This window comes from Anser anser (assembly GCF_964211835.1).
Source record: "Anser anser genome assembly, chromosome: 4".
Lineage (NCBI taxonomy): Eukaryota > Metazoa > Chordata > Aves > Anseriformes > Anatidae > Anser > Anser anser.
In genome coordinates this window covers 1,747,793-1,770,673 of record NC_139724.1, presented here as the reverse complement: position 1 = coordinate 1,770,673, position 22,881 = coordinate 1,747,793, and the positions used below count along the sequence as shown (strand labels likewise).

Sequence of the window (22,881 nt, the reverse complement as noted above, 5' to 3'; positions counted from 1 at the left end):
ATTGAACTTACACTGATATCTTCCTTACTGATGTTGATAGTAAGAGTCTGGTCCAATTATTCATTAATCTCTTTCTCTTCCCTTTTAAAGAAAACAGAAATACAATTTAAATAAATAAATAAATACAATCCACATATAATATAGACTATTTTTACATAACTGTTTAACATAAGCAAGGAAATTTTCTGCTACTGCTAGATACAGTATTTCCATATACACAGTGGGTGAAGAGAATCAAATGTGTCTCTGAAATTAGAACAGAAGATGGCTCTAAAACAATCAATATGTGAACTCTGAGTCAAGGCCCAAGCTACTAGATGTGTAATCCCTCATTTTTCTTTCCATCCTTACTGCTTTCAAATAGCAGCTGAGTTTACTCCCTCTCCATACCCCGAGTCATTACTAGTGAAGGATGCATATTTAATTAAAAAAAAAAAAAGTTTTGTTTTTTAGGACCTGTTATCACAATGATATATATGAGTTTTGTATATCTATGGAAAATGACATTTATGCCTTAAATTCCATTTTTTTTGGAAAGAGTCTAAAAATGGGATATTTTCAAGTGACGAACAACATTGTCTACAATAGGTGAAGACTGTCATCTAAAAAGTTTCTGTCCCCATGCAGTCTTTAGTCTGGCCTTGCCAGCAAGAGTTGCTATAAAAAAGGCCACCTTTGTTAATTGAAACTTTTTAACCTTTCTTAATTGAAACTTTTTTATGTATGCTTTAATTTGGAATACATTTTCTTTCAGCGGAAAATATTTTTCCTTATATTTTCTAAGAAAATGAACACCTCTCACTCCTTCATCCCTAAGTACCCAAAACAGAAACCACTCCAGGAGATCTGCTGATGTTTCTGAAACATAGTTTGATGAAGATTGACTCATTTTCTGTGATTTATTAGAGGCTAGAAAATGCCTAAAGATTTTATTTCCTCCTTGGTGTATCCATGGGTTTGAATTGTGTGTGCTAGTCTGGGAAAACATTTTTCTCCATTATTGTTTAGTTCTCTCCTTATCATTATTCAGCCTTTTATTCATTCCTGTATGTCGCTTATAATCCATATCACAGACTGTCTGATATAATGGCCATTTTTGCATTAATCATCTCTATTGATCATTTCCAGCTTTAGATATTAATGCAAAAAAAAAATTAAATCGGTTGACCGAAGAATCAAATATGAAGAAAGAAAAAACATGCTACAACCTCATGCTCATAAAGGAATGTGTGTCCTTTGATGAAACACTGCTTTCATTGAATCATAGAAAACTAAAAACTTATGTCACTTTTCGATTAACTGTCCCTTGGGAAACATATGAATGACCTTGCAAATGATGTATTAGTACCTTATAATTTCTGAATTCAGCCCATTTCTAACACAATTCTAATACTGCTTCTACTCTGTTTCCTTCTTCACTCCATATTCTTCCTCCACATCAGTAAAAGTATCTTTATATGGACACCTATTTATGTCTTACACCATTTAGCTTCCTGTAAGCTGTTCCAGACTTCTAATGCACTTCTTTTGATAAAGAAATTAGAATTGCATGCATTATTCTAGATGTGGGCATGGGTTTGAATATTTTCTACTACTTTCCCAGTAACTCCTAATACTTAATTTGCCTTTTCACCTTTAAGCAATGAAGATGATTAAAGGAAACAAAAATCAAAGTGCAATAACGGTATTTGTAATGAACATTTTAGAGAAGCAAACAGTATTTTCAAAGTTTTATTCCTTAATCAAAATTCAAGACTCTAGAGCTGTCAGCATTCACAAACGTTTTTGAAGTGCGTGACAAGGTGCTATACTATCGATAGGTATATATATCTATATACATAGGTATATATACCTGTAGATAGGTGTATATATATGGATATATATAGGATGATATATATATACACATATATATATATATATATATCGTCCAATATTATGAAACAAGCATAATTTATTTCAAAGAGCATGGCCAGCAAACTCAGGAAGTTATTATGTACTCCAGACAAAATAAACCAAGTGTGCTTTGTTTGCGTGTTTTCAATTCGGCAGATTTTAAATTCTTTTGACAACAGAAGATAAGCAGAGAATAGAACTCAATTTGTAAAGTTGATTGTAGCATTATTTACAAGCAAAGGAATAAGGTTAACTTGTTACCTATATGCTATCCTGTCAATTTTTCAAGCTAATGTGGATAGTGTCTTCTAGAAAAGAGACTGAAGAGGGGTAGACATTGTTTGTTTTTAGCTTTAGAATCTTCTCTGTCCCATAAAGAATGCCCAACCTTGTTTTCCTAGAGAATAATCCAAACCTTTTCTCTGTGGTAGCTGTAATTTTACTTATGATGTACAAATGTAAAGCCAGCAGTATGCTTTTAGAAATTTAAACCTAATGTCTCTTTATAGAATAAGTAAGCAAATGGTCTGACTTTCTGTTATTCAAATAAATGTGAATAGGTAAAATATTCATATAGATCTGAGTACGTTTTCTGGCAGATCAAAATAATTTGACTGCAAAAAGTCCTTTAAAATTAACCTACAGTTACTTCTGCATTAATGAAAGAGCATCCTCTTCAAGGCAGTTATTTTCATTAAACTCTTAAATCTCATAAATAAAGGAACACATTTTCAAATAGAGACTGAGAGCTTCAGTGCCAAAAAATCTAGCCTGATTTGACTGAAATGACTATTTTCTAGAGATTTACACCCTTGATTCTTTTATAACAAATTGGAGTTTTCAATGACAGATTTCATAATTTTTTTTTGGATAATTTGAGAATTTACTATTGAAAGGGTCAGAAGATTTTAAACCATGGAAATTAAGCAGTCTAAGCTTAGTTTCTCTGGACAACTTACATTTGAGATAAAAAATACCCACAACTGATGAACATTTTTTTTGTGCTTCTTCTTAGCCTATTTTGTACAAAACCACAATTAGAGACTTTTACTTCATTCCAGGCAATGGCATTTTTAATCTACTTTAATAGGGCCAAGATTCCACCTAAACTTTTTCACTTAACAGATATTCTGCAGAATTACACATTGTAATTACATTCTACACATGGAAGACACCAGGACAGAATAGGTAAGAATTAGAATAGACAATTTTATGCTTAAAAAGCACTATCAACAGGTACAAAGCCTAACCAATGCAAAGGTCACATTCTGTGATGTAAAAGAGCAGCAAATGTTCTGTTCTATAATTGGTTATAGGACTCATTCATCATGAAAGAGCTCTACTGGATTTAGTTGAATGTGGTGAGCTACAAATAGTTTCCCTAATACAGTTCCCAATAAGGGACCTGAGCATATCAACATGAGAAAATTTCACAGTATAAGCTTTAAAAAAGAAAAATGAAAAATTTGGCATACAAAGTGTGGGCAACTATTTCAAATACAGAGAAAAATATTATTGTTGACCATATTTTTTTAAAAAAGTAATTAGGTAGCATCCAAAAAAGCACTAAACTTCTACCAATACGTATCTGGGACCACTGTAAGGCAACCACAAGCACTGTGCATTGTGGCAAAAAGGGCAATGTTTTAAAAGAAAGGTATATATCTAAACCAGTAAGAGTTGGGAATATAGTTGGAATTGATAATGCTGCAGTTTGCCAGCTTAACTCAGGATAGTAAAATGACTTTTTTTTTTTTTTCCCGGAGTTCACAGACTGTGTAAACTATTTGCTTGATAACATTGCCCATTTTTCTTGCTTTATGCACATTGATTTCCAATCCACAAAAGTTTGAATGTTCTCATTTGTCTTCCAAGGGTAAATCCATCAGAAACATTTCCTCTCCTATGAGGAAAAAGGAGGAGGAAGGAAGATCAGCCAATGCCTTCATTTGTTTGTTTGTTTTCTTTTGTTTTTGTCATGTTGTACAAGAGTAAACTAGAGAAACAGACATTCATTACTGAAAGAAAGGTGTGTGACATGACTGATGTAATATCTTCAATTAAATTGCAGAATTCACTGATTTGAGTAGAACTTGTGACAACAGAAGAACAAAGGAGAAACAAAAAAGTCAATGTTGTAGCAGCAAGAGAGACAAAAAGATAAATTGAAAGTCTAACATAGGCTACATATAAGGAAAAAAAAAAAAAGCTTCCCTTTCTCCTTTACCTGATTCTTTTATATTAATTTTATGCTGATTTAATCTCGCTGCCTATGTAAAGTTACGGCTCAACATAACTGTAATTACATGACATACTATCAGTTTTACTAATGTTTGTTTTGTCTTTGATTTTAATTGAGGCTTATTCTCCACTACCTTTAACACTACATTTCTTAGACTGAAGAATAGCTAGCATAAATCACACATTGCTTCCTAAATCCACAAATAGGTATAGATAATTTTAAAATAATTTTGTTACCATAATTAAACAATAGACAGGCAAAAAAAATCTTAAGGGCCTAAACACTCATTAAAAACTCTATTACTATTGACAAGAATGAAGGACCTCATTACCAAATACTTTTGAAAATGTTAGTTTGAGTAGAGGGTAGCAATCCCAACAAACTTTTGTTCATACCTATCCTCTTTAATAATTTGTGTAAAAATATTTATTCTTATTCATAAAATAAATCCCTCTCCTACGCATTTCATGGAGAAAATAATACTCTCAGAGTACCCTGGGCATAATGCTTATAATGCTATTATCTTAAGAGATAAATAATATTTATGTACGTATGTGTACATATTGACAAAACGTTCTCTCTGAAAAAGCTTTATAGTTGAACTGTCATTTTAAAGACAGACAAGAAAAAAAAAAAAGAAGAGAGCTGCCTGCCCATAATGGTAGAAACTCTTATCTCTTGTTTACTTTGACTCTAGAAAGCAACAGAATACTGAAAGAGATTAATGTATAACTGGAGAATCACAGAATCACTGCTGTTCACAACAAGAAGTATTGGTTGCAATAAGTACCTCTTACATTTTATAGACTCAGTATATCCAGACATAATGAGGAAAATCCAGAGAAGACCAATGGGGCATCTCTTATGCTTAAGAACTTCATGGATCTTGTTTGTTTCTGAATAAAAGAATATACACTTCTCCATCAAGCAGTGACAAGAAAAGTAAAAAACTGAAAAATAAAATATAAAATAACATTAATAGCAATGTCTCTGCGCTAAAACACTGAAATAAGTATTTTTGATAGTGTCTCTTATTGTTTGCAGGCTTAGCAATAGCACCGGAATGAAGGGAAGGGGCATCATATAATTTAGCCAGACAATGGAAACAAAACAGGCGCATTCTGGTTCTTCTTCTTTTTTTCTTTACTTTTCTTATTTTTAAAAATATTTATTTATTCATTTATTTCCCAAATCACAATAAATAAAACGATCAACAGCAAGGGAGTGCAAGCCAACAAAAGCTTACACTATTGTGTAAGCTCCAGCATATATAATATCACACAATATAAAGCTCAGTAAAATATAAACTTTAACTAGTAAGCATTCAAATTCTGTAGTAGAACTTTCAAGAAATTTCATGAGTCATAAAATGTATCTTAAAGATGAAAACAGAAAACTGTGTTAAAGTGTGAAAAAGGTTTTCATAGCTATCTAAACTGTGATCTGGTGTATAAAGCAATAGCGAATGCATTAGGATTCTTCAAGCTAAGAATCATGGCTCTTCTGAAAACACTGTGGGTATCACTGAGATTGGGGTTCAAAAGAGTAATTTAAAAAATACTAAAATATATTATTCTCCAACACACAACTGCACAGTCTACTTCAATTTTTTTCTTTAATACTTTAATTTATATTTATTTTTAAGTCTTCTATATTGCCAAACACCTGGCCAGATGATGACACAATATAATGCTCTGTATCATTCACAAGGAGAAACATTCAACAGGAAAGAAAAGGAAGAGAGAAAGGTTTGGACTAAATAAAAGACAGTATTGAAAGAAGGCATGAAGCTGTCATTGACTGTTCTTCCAAAGAAGTTGGTGTTCTCTTCTACCTGTATTTAAACAGTTTCTCTAAATTACCATCATTTAATGTTTGAACCAAGTTCCCTAGTTCTAGGAACATGGCCTACTATTATTTAATATGATTTTGACAAAAAGTTTTAAGAAAATTGCAATTACTCTGAAACTGTTCAGTAAAGTATCTTCATTTAAATATAGAAGACATATTTTTGCTACCAGCCTACAGAACAAAATGATTAATTCTCTCAGGTTTTCTATGAGCACCATCTGGTCATTGGGATTGTTGCTATTTTACTTATTAACAGTTTTTCTTTTGACAATTTAGTCTTTGACAGTGTCTTTTTGCCTGAGAACATGGGGTACCTTGTATTCTCACCACATTTGTGTTAGCCACAGAAAGTACTGGAAACTGTCATACAAGATGGAGAACTTACTAACAAGTTTTATGCAAGGAAACAATTTCAAATGATTCTTTCTTGGAAGGGGAGAAGGCAATGGGTTTTTGTTTGTCTGTTTGTTTCAAATTACCAACTGGAGCGCTCTTTCTACAAATGTGAGGTACCTCTCAAATGGTTCCGAGAAGGTATTTGCTCCCTAGTGAATGCAGATCATACTGAATACAAAACCAAAAAGCATTGGAATACATGGGAACCCCCAAGTAAAAGTAGTCATTTATGCTTAGGAGATCCTTATGTGTGAGGAATAATCAAGGACAACTGGAACAAATTTCTAGTGAGAAAAGTGACCCATCTGAATAGAAGTAGGTTGAACTGAAGACAAGGTGAAACTGCAGAGGAATGCCATATTAAAACTAATTAAACTTGTGATTGATGCTAGGTATGAGCCAAGAAACTACACACCATTGTTATCAGGTGATTTTGTTTTTTTATTTTGTATAACGTTAAATCAGGTCCTTTTCTGGTACACCTTTTGAAACCTCCAGCTCATTCAAAACACTGTCTTTTACACACTGCTATTCACACCTGCTTACTTACAAATATTAACCAAAACCAATTACAAAAATATCACAGAATCGTCTAGGTTGGAAGAGACCTCCAAGATCACCTAGTCCAACCTCTGACCTAACACTAACAAGTCCTTCACTAAAACATATCACTAAGCTCAGCATCTAAATGTCTTTTAAAGACCTCCAGGGATGGCGACTCAACCACTTCCCTGGGCAGCCCATTCCAATGCCTAACAACCCTTTCAGTAAAGAAGTTTTTCCTAATATCCAACCTAAACCTCCCCTGGTGCAACTTTAGCCCATTCCCCCTCGTCCTGTCACCAGGCACGTGGGAGAAATATCTTCAATTAATATGTATTAAGATGTAAAACTTCTCACCTACAACATGAAACATTTGTTTCCTGTGAAAGCTCTCTTTATTACAATATATAATATGTTGTTTTTGTTGTTGTTGTTTTTCTTTAACTGGATGTTGAATATCCTAAGTATTTCAGAGGAAGAAGAAATGTACTTGAAATTCACAGAGAAACATTTTGGACAAATGCCTTCAAGTGCAATTGTTCAGAAAATATCAGATTGGGTGAGAATTTTGCAAATCATTTACTAGAAAATGTATTTATACAAGAAATAATAAGTATGCACTTCATTTTTCATATTTGCATTACGAATCATTAACCAGAGGAGCATATAATCCTCAGTGTAATCAATGACAATTTACAGAAGGAATCATTACATGCTGTTGATTATGATTAACTTCTTCTTGTACTTAGATCTCTATTTTGAACTAATGTTTACCAGCAAGAATCTGTGTCTACTAAAAGATAATGTTTAAATTACATATATCCAGGAAAATTTCCATACTTCGAATCATCATCTACTGTCACCAAGGAACTTTCCATCAACTGGAAAGATCACAAAAATATGTGAAGTACAATCAAGAAAATGGGGAATTCAGGCTTGACTCAAGCCTCTGAAGCAACCTACTTTTTCAGGTCTTGGAACAAGATTTCACAGTTTTTCTGAAGCCCTATCTTAAAAGCGCTGTGAAATAAAAAACACTGTTTTAAACTTGTTCAGCTTGTTACCTGACTTCATTAATTTCTTCCTGTTTCAATGATCAGCCAAACAATGGTGTAATTATTACTGGATCATGTGCTTCTTCTAGAGGACAGATAGCAAAGGTGTATTAACAACAACAAAAGCATATTTTGGATTTTGGTCTCTTTCTTTCTCCTTTTAGATTTTTCTAAGCTTTGTGTTGAAACTGAATTTCATTAGATTCTAAATGAATCAAGCCAAAGTATTTCAAATTCATGTGACAACAGGGTAAAATTTTTAAGCTAATAGTCAGACAAAACACCTAGCTCTAAATGTTAACAAAAAGCTTCAACAATAGCACCTATTATAATTTCTAACATAAGCATATCTAAATTGGACAACATTTTTCCTTTTTTAGTAAAACATTAAAAAAAACACACAGGGCTCTATTTAGCCTACACACACAACAGGAATGTCAACATGCCTATTTAAATGCATTTGGGACCTCAGTGCTTCGTAGCGTTTGTGTGTGACCTTTATGAAGAGAATATTCCTCTAAAATTAAGCTGTAAAAAACAACTTTAAAAAGTTCCCATTGGATAAAAATCATACTTTAACTGCATGAATACAACTGGTTTAGATTCCACTGGAAAAAGAAGTATGAAACTATATTCATGAAAAAATAAGCAATGTCTATACCTACATTATTGTTTTAACATATCTGCCCTTTGTTATGATGATTAAGCATAAATTACTTCAATTGTGGTGGTTCACATGAGTTTCCCATGTCTGAATGGTTAACTCATGCAATTTCTTTAAGCCTTTAAGGACTGAAGATGATTAAAAAAGAAAAAAAAAATCTTCTGTGCTTTTCTGATTCTCAGCGCTGCTCAGAGTAATCCACCATGGCATCTAGCCTATAATACCTCCAACACATGAGCCACAGGTGTTTAATAAATCACCTGTGTGCCCAACACCACGATGACAATAGATATATTACCTTCAGGCTGGGAGCATTTGAAGTTAGAACTTCATAAACTATCTAATACATTTGTAGCAATACTCGAGCACTGCTCTGGAAAACAGTGCACTAATATTGATTGTCTTCTACTTTGTATAAGATCTTTGCTAAGCAGTGAATGAACAATTCACCTGGATGTCAAGCTGAAGAAGGAAAAAAAAAAAAAAAACAACGATTTGAATCTTTATCATCAGAAAATCCTGTGAACTTAATTTTCATACCAATTCAGTATTTCTCCCCTTCAGTCCTTCCTCATGCAAATTTTCATTAACATGAACAGTTTTGCTCAATCAAGGCCTACAAGATTTTACCTCTTCAGCCTACGTGCATCCTAAGATATTCTTTTTAAAAAGTATGTCAAAATACTGGTTGTGGTATTACCTGTGCCTTGAACCAAATATGTATGCACCTATACATAAGAGCCTTCTTATTAAGAAAATACTTATTATTTGAGGATAAACAACTAAGGACTACAGAGATACATATACCAAATATTTAAATATCATGTGTATTCAAAGGCTAATAAAAAAACCTGTCTAAAATCCAATTTAATGCCATATTTCTAGTATACAGGCGCATTCCAAGCCTTTTGTACTGTTACCAGCTAGAAATGACAAGCTATCTCTTTCCCAAGATCTCTGTTTTGGTTACAAGAGTCCTTCATTTCCTCCTCTCCCCACTGTTCCACATACAAAACTTATTGGATGGAAACACCTTCAAAATGTATTAAGAGGTGCAACAACAGTATGGTATGATATGTAAGTGGCAAGAGCTTTGCCTATCCTAAAGAACAAAGAAGAAAACATTATTTTAGCCACTATGTTTTCTTTCTGTCTTAGTTGCAAACTAATTTTCTTTTACAACATTCATTTTTAATCTTTGGGATATACTAGGATTTTCTTTTAATGAATACCTGGAATAAGCAGTTGTCTTGCATTTTCAGAGCTCAGAATTTTAACTGCTTGACTTTCATTTGCTGAAAGTCTGAAATCACATTCATCTCCTACTCCTGCTCACAGCAGTCTGAGGATTAATATAAAAATTGACTTCAATCATTTCCATGCTGATTTTTTTCTTCCAAAACACATTATGAAGCTAAAAACAGAATTGTGTTGATGATACAAATTATTCAGGACTCTAGTCTTGAGTACAAGCACCTCCTGTGGTTCATGTAAAGGAATTTAGGAAGATAATTGTTATCCTGTTTATCTTTGTGCATTGAACTTTCAACCACTTGAATATGATCAACCTGATTATGCTTGAACATTCAGTTGGTTAAACAGTTAACTACCTGATAACAATCTGACCCAAAGATTGGAATCCAGTATAGGGGCTGACTGAAAATATTAGCACATCATGCATTTTTTTCCATTAATTTAATTCCTGTTGTACAAGAATAGTACAGGCTGGAAGGAAGGAAGGAAGGAAGGAAAGAAGCTGTTTGATATACCCCGAAGGACATAGCAATTTATGGTGAAGAGAGCAAGGGATGAAGAATATTTTGTTGAACAAATGCCCTTAGAACATGACAAAGCATAGAGACATATTTTAGGCACTTGATACTAGACCTCAAAACTCAACTGCTTAAAGGCATATCTGTGCACTCAAAGATCTGGATTTTCACTGCAGTCAACACAGCCTGAAATATTATAAAATGTCATCTACAGTAATTTTTGTTTCTTGCTGCTCTGCTAAAATTAGAATGTAAGGAGACTAAATTGATCCTATATTGTGATCCTGGTATTAAGAATGAGGAGGAAAAAAGACATAGTAAACCTATTGTAAGCCTTAAGGAAGGATACTATATCTATTCATATATCAATAGCTTCTGGTCCTTCATATCATCTTTTAGAAATATGAGTTGAAACAACAAGATGGTTAAATATTCAGTTTTATATATGAGGACTGTATGGAGTCTAGGAGAGATAATCAGACTTGTCTGTTAATGACATAGAAAATATTTCGGTAACATCACTGCACTAATCCAGATCTGACTGCTGAAGCACACAGCTTCCTATTGATTTCACTTAACCTCTCTGAACACAACTTTCTCAACCACTTCCCTGTTTCTAGTTGAAGATGCCATGAAGTCTGTAGACTTTCAGGTTTTGAGGAGGGTACATATTTCCTTAATTTTTAAGCGGACAGGTAACATTTCAAAAACGTAGTACTAGTCTATTAAATTAGAGATAACAGAAAAAATATTTAATTTTAGCAATATTGATATTGGACATGAGTAGACAGAAATAATAAAACCCAGTCTGACCAAATGAGGCTGTATTCTGACTAGGTCCTGCTTCGTAAATGTTGTGGAGAGGAAAGAAGACTCCTTCTGACAATTATCTCCCATCAGTGCTCAACAGAAACACAGTCCATAAGGGGTCTTAACTGGTAAAAAGTAAAAAGGTATTCAGGAACATCTGCACATTTGGGGGTAGGCTTATGAAGGTACTATATTTGCACTCGTGTGCACTTGCATGCTCAGCATCACCTCCTGGCACTGAAAAGTTGAGCTGGCCGTACAGCTGCATCCTATAATTCCAACAAAGATGTTCGAGCGCATTACAAATGTTGATATGGCAATCATCTGTACTTCAGATGAACACAGATCCCAGGCTATGCCAACACATTATTCATCTAAACTGTTTATGTAAGCATGAGTAGAGCATGGGGGTGGGGGAGGCACAGTTATAAACAACAAATAGAACAGAACACTTGGAAGGGACCTTCAAAGATCACCTGGTCCAACTGCCTGACCCCTTCAGGGCTAACCAGAACTTAACACATTATCGAGGACATTGTCCAAACGCCTCTTGAATGCTGACAGCCAAGGAGCATCAACCACCTCACTAGGAAGCCTGTGCCAGTGTTTGACCACCCACACAATAAAGAAATTTTTTCCTAATGTCCACTCTTAACCTACCCTGGTACGGCTTTGTGCTGTATCCGTGCATCCTGCCATCATGAAATCTGCATGGTGCTCTGTCCTAAGAGAAGAATTCCTGCTGAAAGAGTTTGAGGGTAAAATCCAATCCCTAATTTTCTCCTTGGGAATTAAAACCTTCATAGAACATTTATAAAATTCAATATGTAGAAATCAGTGGGTCTTCCCCCTTTCACCTGCTGCATCAGGAAACCGATCTGTTCTGATATTTCATTCTTTGTGTCAATCCAGCTTTATACACCAATCATCTGGAGACTGGGGGCTGGAAGGGAAGATAATTAGATTTTCCTGTTCTTTTTTCCCTTATGCATTCAGATTTTACATTTTTTTATCCATTGATCCTCAGTTAAAGCATATCGAAAATCATGCTAAATAATGTCTGGTTACAACAAAGAAACATTAACACTACATTCTCAGAATGTCCTGCTTTGGGGTTTTATGGATTTTGGTTGATTGTTTTATTATTATTATTGTTATGTTGTTGTTTTTGAAAGGAAACCTTTCCTAACAGACATCTTCACTTCCACAACACATGCAGAGCAAAGAAAGATGCTTGAAAATAAGGCTGGCAGCCAGCTGCTCAAGTCTTATTTATAAATCTCTTACGGTCTTGTTTTGCAACTATCCAGCCACATTGTAGTTGGAATACCTCTTGATGTTTTAGAGGAACTAGATAGAAATACATACAAAGCCCAGGAGGCAGTAGTTTTACAGACAACCAGCTGAGAAACTGTTTTGAAAGCCAGGGAGGGGAAAAAAAGAGAAAAAAAAGAAAGAAAAAAAAAGTTTATTTTAGGTCTGCTAAAGCATAAGGGTTGCAATGGTGAGATGAATAACTGTCCCCTCTAACTCTACATGACACATCTCAGGATGCTACCACGGAAAAGAGCAAGCTGAGGTGTAGTCCATTCACTGGGGACCTACTGGTGGGTGTTCCCAGCATGATAAACAGGAGATTAAGTGATTCTACTACATCTCCAGGGAGAGAGACAAGTTAAAATGCAGCTGAGCTCCACATCATGACCTGCTAACTCTGACCTCTGGAGACCCTGCTCATTCATTGCCTCTCCTGGGCAAGGATTTAAGATCAGTCCTTCACACCAGCAGTCCCACCGACATTCACGTCATATTCAAGCAGGAAAGGGCCATTTGGACTACTCCAGAGACACACAGCGTTTTGGACACCTAGAATCCACAATCAGGTTTAAGATGCTAACTTACCTGTCTCAGTCTAAGACAGGATTTTTTTTTTTCTTTTTTTTTTTTTTTCCCCCATAATCGCATGCATAAATGGAGAGAAAATGTTGAACTGGTCATCTGTGCATGCCCCAGCATGGCAACATTAAGTTGCACTAACAGCACGACCACATCAGATAGCCAAGTGCCCTTTCAGTTTGGGAAAAATAAATAAATAAATAAAAGTTACTAAGCATTACAAACAACAGGTACTAGTTAGCACTATCAGGCATATTGTTTCACAGGCTCAATTTAAGTGTTTTTGTAGAAGCGTGGTGATTAGTCTTCTTCTAAACATATTTACTTTATGTTCATTGAAGCATTTCCACTCAGATTTACAACATTTGCTGTATTCCAGCACTAGGATTTAGCCAAAGATAAAAGCATAAAGTGGATTTAAGAAATTACAAAAATATTTTAATGAAGTAAACCAAATAAGAACATTTTTGCCTAAGTTTTCTATTTCAGTTATTCCATCTGATGTGAAAGCAAAGGTGTGCAGAAGGTAGGTAATACAATACAACCAGAGGAAAGGATCAGAATGGGGTGTGCTGGGTACACAGCCAGTGTGGGAAAACAGGCAGAACAGGAAGAGCTGTAATTGCTGCAAAACATAACCCTTGATATAAATGCATGTCACCAGTAAATGCAGCAGAAAAAGCTGATTATACTTGAACTGCAAGTTTCTGCTTCAATAGCTAGGTTAAAATCTGTTTAGATCATGAAAATTAAGGCAAATCTTAAGAGAACCAGACATTATGACTATGCATTTATTCCATGGATCATTTTTTTTCCACTGGTGATTGTACCCTAGAACTCTAAGCTAAGGAAGCCAAGCACTTATTCAAACAACCTAAAACCTATGTCTTTGCTACCAGTTTCACAGGAAAGCTTTTCCAGGTGAGATGTGATTACACATTTCAAATTTAAGTTAATGCATACTTTCAGCAGTTTGGATATATAATATTGCAGTTTCTCACATGAAAGCTGCTACATCTTGAAAGTACATTTAAGTAGTTTTAAAGTCACTGGGGGAAGAGGAAAGAAACGAAAAAAATCAGGTACGTGTAACCAATAGTACTCAGTATAATACGTCAGGAAATAAATGAGTAACACCAAAAGCTAACAAGTGCCTTTAGTCAACAAATTCAGGGAAGTAGTTCTCATGAAGGAAAAGAGAAAGCAGTAGGTGCAAACAGCTGATATTCAATAGTCAAACATCAGCAAAGAGGAGCACGTTCACAAGAAAGGATTAGGGCATACTTCAGGGGATTCTTTGTATCTCTCTAGAGACATTTAACAGAATTGACAGCACAACAGAAATAATTGTAGGAACACATTTCTAAAAATGCATCCACAGTGTACTATTATTCACACCTTCAAAAGAAGCCAAACTAACTCTCTAACTCAGACATCTTAGTAATACTGGAGCTGCATGTGTTTTTCTCTACACAGTGACACTCTTACAGACTTATCTTTAGCTCATATTTCCACCTGTTCTATTATCTTATTAATAAATATCAGCAAGTTACCTATACCGTATTCTGCCTTCCTCTATACTATACTAGTCCACTGAGCATTAATGTGGGACTCCATTAGATTCGTAACTACTACTCTAGTGCCAATTCTGACAAATCTTCACCAAATCAACATATGTAGGTAAAATATATCTGCATGAAACAAACACTGAAGCACCACCCTAGGAGCAGGAGGACCATTGGAATGTGAGCATACCACTGGGGGAAGGGTACTGGTATTACTATATAACAGTTTAAACTATATTATTAATCAGACTTCTGTGGTAATTAGATCATTTGGCCAGATCCGGGAGTGCTACTAACACTAACTGAAATGCTAGTAGCAGTGGTTTGCTGTATTTATTAGATTAGATTTAATTAGTCTAGATTAGATTAGCAATAAAATTAGATTAGCAGTATAATTTTGGCTTTTTATATTGAAGGGAAAATTCAAATTGTAACTGCTCATCAATGGCAATTCATAACTGAGGAATGATATAGCCTGACAATATAAGGGCCTACCTCCACAACCAGGCTGAACTGCAGAAGCAGGAATGCTGGAAGCACATAAACTCCACATAAGACAGTGTAAATTCCCTTGCAGATAGGATAAGAAATGCTACAGTATTGAATTGTAATGATTTGATTGATGCTGGCACAATAGTATATAAGGAATCATCTCATGCTGTGGTGTCACAGACTTCTTGCTGAACTGCTTAGGGCAGTAGCAGTGCAACGCTAGTAGTTGAACTACTAGTTGTAGTTGAACTATTAGTTCAACTAGTGTTGAACTACTGAGTTGTTCATTAACTCTCTTTAAGCACAAATGTGTATTTAATTTACCTCAAGGAATATAGTAAACAGTACCCACATTTTTTTCCAGTTCCTCTCACAAAAACTTTGAGTGCAATGCAGTCTGATGGAGTGTTATGAGCTTCTCTTTTTATCCTTAGAAGTTGTGAGAATAGCCCAAGAAGCTTCCATGGTTTACTCTGTCCAATAGCATGCCTTACTGTTATTCTGGAGGAATAATCTCTGAAATTTTAACAGTAATTTAGTTTCTCTTTTCCTGTTGAGATTGCTTATGATGTGGTTTAAAAACTGCCTGACATCTTTATTTATTTATTTTTACAAATCATATATCCATCCATTCTAATCAGTTCAGTCTCTAGTGCCATCCAACCTGATGGAAATAACACACCTTTTTAGCACTGCCTAGAAACACTGGAGTGAAACAAAACTAAAATATGCAGTCCCAATGAGCAAAGGAATTACATTCCATTCACCTTCCAAAAGTCACGAAGACCAAAATCTTTTTAGAGCATGTCATTCACTTTCAGCCTTGCACAGTGAGCTCTCAGCTCAGGGATGACCAAGGATCTAAAGATGCCTCACTAACTTACAAGAAGAATGTCTGTATTCTGTTTTGTTTCAATCCTATTAGTCATAGCAAATCTTATGCCTCAGCTGCATTCCAAGAAAATTATATGCAACGACAACACCCTTTTTCACAGCCTATTCCATTACCTTATCTAGTAGTGGCTTCATGACATCAGAAGACTTTTCTCCCAGCAGCAATCTACTAATCTTCCAAATCCTTATTACATTCTACATCCATCTACCTCTTACCATTCCTGCATAATACTGTAAGACTCCCCACAGGGGGAAAGCCAAATCTTAAAAACTGCTCATCCCCCATGTAAACCCCTTACACATCTCAGACTGGAGCTCTTGAACAGCAAAACTTTTTAAGAGTGCCATTATACTTACAATTGAGGACAAATTTGGTTCTAATGTTAAGCTCCATGCTGTGTCAGGTTTGAATCAGTTTAAGTTATATAAATTATTAATTATTCATCCTATTCAAATGTTCCTGCCCTTCAGAGCCACAGCTCTACTGTGCTAAGCATTTTAAGAAAACAAACAGAAATGACTGCCGTCCCAAAACAAGAGTCTATGTCCTTCATGCCTTTAAAAAAATAATGGACATACCCTGTTGAGCTCTAAAATACAAATTAAATTCAGATAAGAAATTTTATGGAATTTCTTCCTATATATGTTCAAGCAAAACCACACACAGAGACACAAAATGGGATTTGTATAAGGAACCATTACTATTTTAAAAGCAAATTTCTAAACTGAGCCTGGGATACACTCCCATCACTTAAACACAAGTGAATAGGCAGTCTTACTTATCACAGAGGCAGCTATTTCACATTAAGAGGTTTTTAAACTCTACCAAATTAAATTAAATTAAGAACCTGGATAGGGAGCAATATAGCCAAATTTTAACTAATTCATGGGCAAATAAGAACACAGTGCTTTCCCTGAAACTTTTTTTTTCATGGTTTAGTGCCTGAGTAAGATTAGCAATTGGAAAGAAAAAAAAAATGAAATTTTAAACTCATTTCTCCACAGGATAGAAACAAAAGGTAATTATTATAAGATAATATTTAAATTATTGAAAGATTGGATCTGATGATCGTTCAGCGACCCTCCCAACCTGGGCTGTTCTATGATTCTAAGAAAAAGAAAATCCAATCAGAAACATAGTAACTTTGGTACCATATACTACTTTTCTTACCAAGAATTTCCTATATAAAAGAATTGGAGAAAACCATAATTCAGCAGTAGGAAACCAGAGGGACTGTAAAAGTGAAATGAACTTCTGACAAATGATACTGTACAGAATATGAGTTCACAGGCTGACAAACCAAAGCACTAGTAAACTAAAATAGTGCATATTCCCGCTGAAGCATGGGTGTTTTGCTATTAGTCTTTTCAACTGGCAAAAGTATTTGCCAACGCTACCGAGCCTTGAATTTTTATTTTATTTTTTTTTAGGTGTAGGGTAAGACTGGTTTGAAAGCTATGACCTCCTGCTCTGAAATTCACAGGTTACCTGAATTACCATGCCTGTTAGCACACTCCCAGCTTTATGCTAGACAGCCCAACAACATTAAAGCTTTATGTAAGCATTGCTTGTTTCACATTCCATACCTTGCATATTCTCAGAATATTTCAGTATCACAATGTTTATAATTGTTATGAAAGAAGTACCTCAGCTAGAGTAGTCCAGACTACTTAGAATTAAGAGCAAGTTTGCAGAATTAAGTTTCATTTTCTGTTTGTCACACTGCTATTTGTAGTAACTGATTCAAACCCTCTCCTATGCTGTTATCTCAGTACAGTTGCAGAGATTACAGAGATTTACAAACTGAGGTAGAATAGAGAAACCTGGAGATTTCATGACTGAGTTATTCTTTCTAGACTGCTTCTTATAAGCATCTACGCAAACCATCAGCCATTCTTCCAGAGACATATCAGCAAACCAAGAAACCCCTATCTGCCCTCCTCTTTCTCTTCCTCTGATTAGAGATTATGCAGTAACAAGCCCTGATACACCATATAGGAAGCATTTGAATGCTCTTTCCTGCCCATTAATGACCAAGACTTACCTGTTTGGTCCTGTAACTGTTTTCACTTGCTTCTATTTTCTTTTCCTCTAGCTGTCTATGGAAGATAGTTATTCTAATCAGATTGCAACAGCTTGCTTAGTATCAAGCATACAGACATATTCATGTTGGCTTTAAATTCCAGATAAAAACGGATTTTCTGACTCACCCTGTCTTCTTGTCCTCCAACGGTCACTTAGATCTGAAAGAACATTACTTAATATGATAAACTTTGCATAAGGTATCTGTTTCTTGGAGGAAAATAATTTGCCTTCGCAGCAGAGAGCTGAAATAAGAATAAAAGATAAAAACCCTAGCACCTATAGCTAGGTGCTTTAAAATCTCTTTATTCTGATAGCCATGCAAGCAGCAAATTTTCAAAAGATGAGATTTGCTATACCCTATCAGAGCATTGGTGCATAAAGTCTGCTATCTTGCCTGTGCCAGTGCTTCAGAGAAAAGCAAAACTAAATCCCTGTGTTGCTCATACAGCAGTCAATTTTGTATCAACAGCTTGCCTCACTGCTTGAATTTTTGTCATGGCATTAAATCCTACTCCCTGGCTAAGCAAAGAGAGGCCTAAAGCATTGCACTTCAGAACACGCTCAAGTTGCTACTGTGAAGTTTACTTGTGTATACAAAATGCCGGTCTCCTCTAAACAGTGTCACATGTTCTCATTTTTTGTGTACTTCATGGATGCAGATATATTTCATTTATTTACAGACTTGTTTTGTCTACCCCAAGACATCTGAATTGCAAAAATGTGTTGACACAACCTGCATTATTTTCCAAAGAAAACTGCGTGGTTAGCCTTAAAAATCATTTGCATAGTGCAATAAATGGCTAGTATAGGAGAAGAGATGTTTGGCTGATTTACCTCAGTTAATGGAATTCCTGAAAATGAACTCTTTCATTTCTTCTTTTGAAAACTCATATGCTAGAAAAGAGGTTACTGCACTGAATTGCATTACTGTTGAACTGTGACACACTCAAGCCTCCTATATCTATTTCTTCCTAAGAATTGCTTTGAAATGGTTTAATGAATCTAATTTTACTAAAATAGTTCATACAGGATTTACCTGTTACTGCACTTTAAGGTATAATATGTCATACATGTGACTGTACTTATAATCAGTGATCAGAAGGTATGCATCTAATTACCTACATCAATGCAGATCGTAAGTTAGAGCTCTTAAAATATCAGGAAGATATATTACATACTTTGAATTAGACACACAAGGTAACAGGTAGGATGAATTCACAAGTCATCTTAAACGTAAATATAAATTTTAGGCCTAGTTAGCAGTTGAGTGTGTATTTCTAAGACTGGAAGCTGCTCACGAATTCTGGGTACCCATATTTGCAAAATCAGTTATCAGGTATCTACATTTTTGCTCTTGGTCATGCCCAAAATGCTTCGGTCCTGCTAAATGGCAGTCCAGGGACTTATCTCATGCCTACACCTTGCTAGTATTCACAAAATGGCTTTGAAATCTGCTGGTGATATGATCTAAGGTATGTTCTCAAAAGACATCTCTAAATGCATCAGGAGACACATAATCAAAATAAATAAATAAAAATTGTATCAGTATTCCTTGTACAGAACACGTCAATGTGAGATTACCCATCCACAGCACTGAAGATGCTCAAGTCCATCCCTAACTCATTTGAAAATTATACTATTTTATAGTGAACTAAAATACCATCAAGTCCGTAAAAGAGAACAGGGAACATAACATTCATTTACTAACTTTCCTATAGCCATCTATGGACAAAGGAAAAGTCTAAAGCTCTGTCTTGGCTCCAAATGCTTCAAAGTTCTCAGCAACCAGTATTTCAGATAAGCATAAAATTACTAAATAAAAAGCCCATCCTTCTCTTTTAGTGCTATTTTGGGACACAAAATTGACTTCTTATTTGTGGAATAGTCACTTACCTCCAGTAAGGAGTTTCAGAACACGGTGACAAAGTTATCATTGTGCTAGAAATTGGCAGAGTTTACAATACATCCTCACCTCTTTTTTATCTTCTAAATTGGTGTGCAGGCTTCTGACACCATCATCCTTGCTTTCATCTCTCCTTAGGTATTGTCTTGAAGACTATGACCTCCCTTAGGTCAGTAGACAGTTAATAATTACAGCCTGAAAACTCATCAACAGATTAGCTAGTTTATCTTATCTTTGATCTCTGTTTATCTAGCTTTTCTTACACACATTGAGAAGATTTTTAATTAGTAATTTGAGTTTTAGAATATGAAATGTATATAATAAAGTTTATGTATTTAATGAATAACTTTTTTTTTATAGTAGCTTTAAAATACACTATTTTTCTGTGTCAAAGAGCACTATATTATCTTGACAAAGACTAATTCTTGAATGGCTCATTCAAAACGCTGAAGATTAAAATTATTTTCAGAACCAATATTCTGCAATATACTGAAGTTGTGATGAAAGTTATAGAGAGATTACCTATTTTAAAATTTCATAATTAGCGAAGAAATAGTAATAAAAAAAAAAAGAATCACATTGTAATGACCCACTGCCCAGGAAACAGAAGTGAGGAGGAGAAAAAAAAGTCAAAATATCAAGAAATCCTACAACTTAATAAAGTAAAATGTCCAGAAATATAAAAACTGCTCCTTTTCCATAGTACTTCATTCTGCACTGCCTTCTTATACTGAAGCTGACCTTTTCTTTCACATCCCCTTGATTGCAAAGGGAGCACAACTGTCTTAACTGATTAAGTCTTCATACGGAACAGCAGTAGTCTCTCTGCTCCCCTGGATATCAGCATGCCTGAATACCCTTTCTCGAATGTTCCTTTTAAGCACCGTTTGATTCAACAGAGCTTCCTTTCTTATAAATAATATAATTTCAGTTAAGCCCTTTGAGCCCTGAATATCTGTAGTGGGCTTACGTGGCAAGGTTTTGGTAGCAGGGGGCCATAGGGGTGGCTTCTGTGAGAAGGATCTAGAAGCTGCGTCATGTTAGGTAAGGGCCCCACTGCTGACCAGAGCTGAGCCAATAAGTGATGTTGGTTTGCGCCTCTGTGAGAGCATATTTAAGACAAGGAAAAAAAAATGCTGCACCACACAGCGGCTGGGAGAGTGAGAAACAGCCTTGCAGGTGCCAAGGTCAGTGAAGAAGGAGGGGGAGAGGTGCTCCAGGCGCCGGAGCAGAAGTCCCCTGCGGCCTGTGGTGAGGACCATGGTGAAGCAGGCTGTCCTCCTGCAGCCCATGGAGTACCACAGTGGAGTAGGGTTCCATGCTGCAGATTGTGGAGGAGACCACGGTGGAGCAGGTGGACCTGCACCGACGGAGGCTGTGGCCTGTGGAAGACCCCTGCCGGAGCAGATTCCGGGCCGGACCTGTAGCCCGTGGAGAGGAGACCACGCAGGAGCAGGTGAGCTGGCAGGAGCTGCTGCCCGTGGGGGATCCAGGTTGGAGCAGTTTGCTCCAGAGGGATGGACCCCGTGGTACGGACCCATATCTGGAGCAGTTCTTGAAGAGCTGCTGCCTGTGGGCAGCCCACGCCGGATCAGTTCAGCAAGGACTGCATCCCGTGGGAGGGACCCCACAGCACAGGGGACAGGAGTGACCGACGGAGAAGTGCTATAGACTGACCATAAACCCCGTTCCCCCGTGCTGCTCAGGGGCAGGAGGTGGAAGAGGGTGGATGGGGGGGAAGGTGCTTTTGGTTTCTTTCCTTTGCTTCTCACTTCTCTAGCTTGTTACTAATAGGTAATAAATTTAACTGTCTCCCTATGCTGAGCCTGTTTTGCCCATCACGATAATTACTGCGCGATCTCCTCATCCTTATCTCAACCCTTGAGCCCTTTTCATCGTATTTTCTCCCCATTCCTCTTTGAGGAGGGGGAGTGAGAGAGCGGTTGTGGTGGAGCTCGGCCGCCCACCTGAGTAAAACCACCACAACATCATAGACACAAATTCCAAAAACTGTATTAAGCATATCATTTTACTTCCATTTTTTTAAAATGAATCTTTGTTCATTAAGAAAAACTGTTGTATCTTAAGTGACACTTAAGTATTTTCTTAAGTATTAAGAGAAATGCAGCTTAAGCAATATTCTACCTCCACTGGAATGGATAGACTTCATGAATACCAATGGAATCAATTCAGGATGTCCATCTACTTTCAAAAAGATTCTGTAAGAAATAAATAAATAAATAAATTCTGCCAGACGTCAGTGGAAGATCAGACCTTTGTCATTATAAGATTGTTGTTCATCATTTTTAATTTATTTTTTTTTAAGTGTTTCATTTTGAAAAGCTTCATGAAACGGTTATAAGGTGTAAGAGCTGTGGCTTGTATTGAAAGAGTGCTTAGATAATTAGGATCTAGCTAAGATGCCTTCAAACCATGAAAGCATTTAAATGCATTTGACATTTTCTTACTTGACTAGAGAATCCCTGAGTTCAGTATATGAAAGAAAGTTTGTTAGTCACTTGGTGGTGTGACAGAGTCAAGTCTGCATCTCCTGCTGCATGAGCAAAATAAAGTTTCCTGCAGATGTGATAGAAGGGTGTGAACCATTTAGAGACTAGAAAAGAAAGTTTGGTGCGAGGCCAGGTAATTGGACTGAGACAGTCTGAATTCTGGTCACTCATCATGCTCATTCGCAAGAGGCTATAAACCTTAGCTTACAAACAAAAAATATATCTCAGACTGTGATGATGATTGTGCATGACTTAAATTATGGTTTCTGTAGTGTGGCTGTATCAGTTTATCGCAAATAAAAAACTGGC

The 22,881-nt window shown here is 35.8% G+C and overlaps 1 long non-coding RNA gene across 7 annotated transcripts in view; it reads right to left on the bottom strand.

The window, feature by feature from the left end:
* The window catches only part of LOC310899692, a 39,030-nt gene that overhangs the window by 7,229 nt on the left and 8,920 nt on the right, over positions 1-22,881 (bottom strand). The window contains exons 1-5 of one of the 7 annotated variants that reach the window (XR_014584537.1): positions 20,585-21,083; positions 20,053-20,257; positions 18,285-18,401; positions 4,933-5,085; positions 12-81 (exon numbers count right to left, since the gene is read on the bottom strand). This is a non-coding gene — a long non-coding RNA (uncharacterized lncRNA). Of the gene's footprint in view, positions 1-11; positions 82-4,925; positions 5,086-18,284; positions 18,402-20,052; positions 20,258-20,584; positions 21,084-22,881 lie in introns of those variants that run through there. The other 6 variants (XR_014584538.1, XR_014584539.1, XR_014584541.1 and 3 more) reach the window with 6 other exon arrangements.